The sequence below is a fragment of the Gossypium hirsutum genome, chromosome D04, assembly GCF_007990345.1.
Source record: "Gossypium hirsutum isolate 1008001.06 chromosome D04, Gossypium_hirsutum_v2.1, whole genome shotgun sequence".
In the NCBI taxonomy this organism is placed as follows: Eukaryota; Viridiplantae; Streptophyta; class Magnoliopsida; order Malvales; family Malvaceae; genus Gossypium; species Gossypium hirsutum.
The window spans coordinates 11,811,120-11,816,738 of record NC_053440.1 but is presented as its reverse complement, the minus strand read 5'-3'; the positions used below and the strand labels follow the sequence as shown (position 1 = coordinate 11,816,738).

The window sequence follows — 5,619 nt, the reverse complement described above, 5'->3', positions numbered from 1 at the left end:
GATGAGTATAAGCCTCCACTTCATAGTAATTGTAGCCAATTGAGTGTGCCAACACATGTTTCTCTCGGTGAACCACAACAAAAAAATGAAAAGGCGAATGCAAGCTTTATATAAAAAATGTGAGTTGGAAATTTGTTGTGAGGATAAAACATCTGAGTTGGATAAATATCTAGTTGAGGCTAATGAGAAATTTGTTGAAGATTTTGATATTTTATTGTGGTGGAAAGTGAACAGCCCTAGATTTCCCACTCTTTCAAAAATGGGTAGAGATGTGTTAGCTATACCGATTTCTACAGTTGCTCCAGATTCTGCATTTAGCACCGGGGGACGTGTGCTTGATTAATATAGGAGTTCTTTAACTCCGAAACTTGTACAAGCTCTTGTGTGTACTCAAGATTGGATTCGAAAATCATCATCACAAGAAGACATCAAAAAGATTGAAGAACAAGTCCAATAGCTTGACAAGATCGAAAATGGTATATTTATTATTTTATTTTAATAGTTTCAATTGTTTTTACCATATCAATCCTACTTATTTAATTGATTCAATGTTTAAAATTTTCTTGGAATGCATCAGAACCTACCCTAAATTCATGAGCTTTCGTGAGTTGAAGGGTATGCTTACTATCTTATTCTTGTTAACTTATAATTTATTCGTTTGTTTATATTATTTAATTTTTTTTAAATACATATATTTCTATTATATGCTAAATTTTTGTACATATTTTTTTGTAGGTTTAATGCAAATGGAGATCTTTTGAAAAGAAGAAATGGATATAAATGGAGAATATTGAAGACTTACATTTCAATTATGTGTTAATTTCAAGACATATTTAATGTTTTTAATTATGTAGTGATTCAAAGACTTATGTAATGTTTTTAATTATGTAGTGATTCAATTCAAGTAATTCGGGTAATTTTCGGGTAATTCGGTTCATTTTTAACCAAAAATAAAAAAAATATAATTTTCGATTAATTCGATTAACTGACCTAATTAATCGAAAAAATTTTAATTCGGTTAATGTTTTTTAAAAATAATTCAGTTCGATTAACGGTTAAAAATTTTGGAAGGTTGGTTAATTCGGTTATCGCTATTTCGAGTCGGTTAACCGAATGAACACCCTACATTTAACAACGTAGCTTACAGTACGGACACACTACATAACCAAAGTGACCCAAGAAACAAAAAACCCCATATAGATCATTACTTTCTCTAAAAATTCCCATTCAACATGGTCATAAGCTTTACTCATGTCAAGCTTAATAACAAACCCTTTATTTGACCAATTTTTAGAACTCCAGAGGTAATGCAAAAACTCGTGGGCAATTAGAAAAGTATTATGAATCATATGCGCTGGCACATAGGGGTGTTCATTCGGTTAACCGACCCGAAATAACATTAACCGAATTAACCGACCTTTTAAAATCTTTAACTGTTAACCGAACCGAAATTTTTCAAAAAAAATTAACCAAACCGAAATTTTTTTGGTTAATTCGGTCGATTGACCGAAAATTATATATTTTTTATTTTTGGTTAAAAATTAACCAAATTACCCGAATTAACAGAATTAATCAAAATAACTGAATTGAATCACTACATAATTAAATTATTTTTAGGCTTTTAGACTTTAGTTTTAGTTTTAGAATTTTATTTTATTTATTAAATTATTTGTAATTTTTATGATTGGGTTGGGTAATTGGGTTGGGTTGAATACTTGAGTTTGGATTGGGTTTAGGTGAATAGTGGGCCTATTAACCGACCCCCGACCGAAAAAATTCGGTTAACCGACCGATTAATCGAATTTGGTCAGTTAACCGAATTTTTTTGGTTTTACCCGAATTTTGCACACCCCTACTGGCACAAAAGCACTCTGGTTCTGATTGATGCAAGCCGAAAGAACAGTTTTTAATCTACTAGCTAAGACCCTAGAAATCATCTTGTAGATAACCCTACAAAGATTGATGGGCTAAAAGTGAATCATATTCTTAGGATCATCAAATTTGGGGATAAGAACAATAATGATTTCATTAATATCATTGATGTCTCTATGCCCATCCAAAACCTCATGACAAAGTTGGAGCACATCCTTACCAACCACCTCTCAATTTTCCTTATAAAAAAGGTCTGAAAGCTCATGAATACCTAGAGCCTTGCAAGGATCCATTTAATTAACAGCTTCAATGAGCTCATTATCTGACACACAACTATCCAACGCACCATTCATATCAGAAGTGATACAATTTGGGATCAAAACCAATGCCCTCTCAAGGTTACCACAAGCCTCAGTTTTAAAAAGAGAGTAAAAGTATTCCCAAGCCACTTGGCGAACACCTCAAAGATGAGAAATCCAATTACCATTAGTCATGCAAACCCTCAATCCTATTTTTTTTATTTCTCCTGAAAACCCAAACAGGAAAGATACAGGTGCTCCGGTCTCCCTCTTTAAGCCACTAAATTCGAAACCTCTGAGCCTAATACCTCTCCTCCTCCACATACAAGCTACCCAATCCACCTAAGAGGCTCGCAATCTCTCAACATTGGACTTCAACAACGACTCATCCATAAGTTTATCAATCCTATCAATTAAGCTCCGCATGCGATCTTGCCCTTTTTAAATCGCCTAAACTGTCATCTACCTAAATGAAAGCGGATACGGTCAATTCCAGTCAACACATCCCCATTACACTAATCCCAAACTCTTTTGATCATATCCTTAGCCTCGTTCTCCTTGGCCCAACAAGCCTCAAACTGGAAAGATAGCCTCGGATCCCTCATGTCCTCCCTCGGCTTTCTATCCAGAGTATCAAGCAGGATAGCATTATGGTCCGAGCAATGGTCCGAGCAAGTCTGACAAAACACACTTGAGGATAAAAAAAGGATAGGGCCCAACCAAAAAGCTGAAACCTAGAATCTATCAAGACGTTCCCTAACCTTCCTATTCCCCTCGCAATTGTTTGTCTAAGTAAACCACCCCTTATCGGGCTTGACATCAACCAAAGCAAGCTTATCCATAACCATCTGGAAATTATCCATGGCCACTCTAGGTCTGCGTCTCCCCCCACACTTCTCTGCATCATCCATCACCTCATTGAAATCACCCCCAATAACCCAATCCCCAATCATAAATGTCCTAACCCTTCGAAGAGTGCTCCACGACAAGGGTAACCATAGAATCCCATAAAACGAATCTAATCATTCCCCTCCATCTTAACCATATAATCCACTGCTCAGAGTAATTCTAAATAGTCACGTCAACTCTATCCCTCCATAATAAAACAATACCACCTTTATGACCATCCTAATCCACAACAAAACAACCATCCATTTCAAAACGAACCCAAATACGCTCAAACTCGTTAGCCCGAAGCTAAGTTTCACTCAGAAAAACAATATCAGGGTCATTGACAGCAAGAAGCTGTCTCAACTCACAAGCTGTCGCAGGGTTCTGGGCGGGGTTGATCGCCAATCGCCGCCTTGAGGGGAGACCCTTCCTCGGATAATTTTCTACGGACCATTCTTATCGGGATCTCATCAATAGCTTCTCCGTTCCCAACCTTACTCTTATGTTTATTTCGAATTCACCTAATCCGATCAATACGCATACCTAACAGGGAGCAAGAATATGATATCTCATCCCTTGTCCTAGTCAAATCCTTCCCCCTCCGTCCCATCACGTAATCACCCTTACCAGCTGTGCTTTTAAACCTTCCCCCTTCATGTCCACTCCCAACCTCAAAAGTTTCAATCTCATTCCGTCATATGCCCATGCCCACATTTGGTTGCCCTATTTGGGCCCTTAACTAATTCCCAAATTGAAATTTCAAATTTTCAACCCATTTGACCCTTTCATACTGTTTATATTTATAAGTGTGATGTCCTATACAACCACACAAATAGTAGAAAGTTGGAAGACATTCATACTTGATAGTACACAAAATCTCTTCTCCATCAGCCCCAACCAAATAAACCACCCACCTCAATGATTTAGAGATGTCCAATTTAACTCTTATTTTAATATACTCCACCCAACATCCATCCTTATCCCTCCAATTGACGGCCAAAACCTCTTCTACGGCTTTCCCAACATCAAAGGCCACCTGGCGATCCATTTTTTTCAATGGAATATTGAAAATTCGAACCCAAGGCACATAAATAAAGTTGTAGCAACTCGTATCTTGTCCGTTCACAAAAGGGATCATGGAAAATAAGCTTTGATCAAAACTCCAATAGGCCAAATTAAGGATCCTATCCCAATCATCCCTCGAGCCGAATTTCACCAAAAACAGACCACCTATCATAGCCACAAAGTTAACCTGTATCATAGTGATTTTAGCACCCGATTCATCGCCTCTCGATTAATCTTTTCCCCCGACATAAATTTCCCAACATCCCAAGCTTTAAATCCCTACATGTCTGATTTTGTCGAGCCTTGGCAGACCACCCTTTCTTTTTGAGATTCTGAAAACTTAAGATTCGCTAGCAAGTCATTTAACTCGTCAGCCATCGCACCCCAACCCAGCAACACTCAAACGGATCACACCAAACCAGGACCAGCCCACCGCTTAAGACAGAAACACAACCCCACCGAACCCACAGCTGAAAAAAAACCAATCACGGAAGGCTACCACCCTCCACCACAGCCAAGTAAAGACCACAAAACCAAAAATGAAACGCAGAAAAATCCCAAAAAAAGACAGTAAAAACAATGAAAGAAAATCAGTTCAGCAATAATCATGCAATCACCCAGCAGGCCAAGCCAAAACAATAACAAAGAGAATAAGGCTCAATGAAAAAATAAAAACAGTCCCTGTACAGTCCTTTTACAACCCAAACAATAAAACTAGCTTTACAGGGAAATGCAAAAAATGAATAAAATAAACAGAATACCGAATGAAGAAGGCAGCACGAGCAAGAAGGCCTCCACCGCCAGCCCCGTATCACCACCCGTGTTAGGTGCGCACTCCGTCGAAGAAAACAGCGCCAAGAACATCAAATCGAAACAGGGGCCACCTCCCCCAACCCCCGCCGGAAAGAGCCACTGAACCACGACATCAAAGACAAAAGACACAAGAAAGTAGAGCAAACCGCACAAGAACCAAACAATAAGAAAGAAACTTAAAACTACAGCAGAAAAACACCATGAACAGAAAACAATCGAAAAAACCAAGCAATCACAAGAACAAAGCAACGAAACAAAAGGGAAAAATCTCACCAAAACAAAATTAAACAGTCCCTTATACAGTCCATATACAAAACAGAAAAACTAAAACAAAAAACAAAAAGCAGAAAAAACTAAACGAGAAAAAAAAAAGAACCGAGGAGAAGCCCGGGCAGGAGGACCTCCACCAGCAATTCGAAGCAACACTAGCCCAGATGCACCAGCCGTCAAAGAGAAACCAAGAAAACGTCCACCCCAAAACACCGAGAGCGAATTACCCCCCGATCAGTTCACCAACAGAAAGGAAAACAAGAAGAGAACGAAGCAAAACCACACAGTCGCATCAACACCGATCAAGAGGCGAACGCAAGCTTAAGGGGACCAGTCTTTAAAGAACACCAAGAAAGAGCATAGACGTCCCACCTTCTACTTCGAACGGAACAGACACCCTGATCAGAAG

At 38.5% G+C, this 5,619-nt stretch overlaps 1 long non-coding RNA gene across 1 annotated transcript; it reads right to left on the bottom strand.

The window, feature by feature from the left end:
- Positions 1-1,963: 1,963 nt before the first annotated feature.
- Positions 1,964-5,613, bottom strand: LOC107955129 (uncharacterized). Its single transcript, XR_001699812.2, has 2 exons — positions 4,889-5,613; positions 1,964-4,622 (listed from the first exon to the last, which is right to left on the bottom strand). It is a non-coding gene; the product is annotated as an uncharacterized lncRNA (long non-coding RNA).
- Between the last annotated feature and the right edge of the window lie 6 nt (positions 5,614-5,619).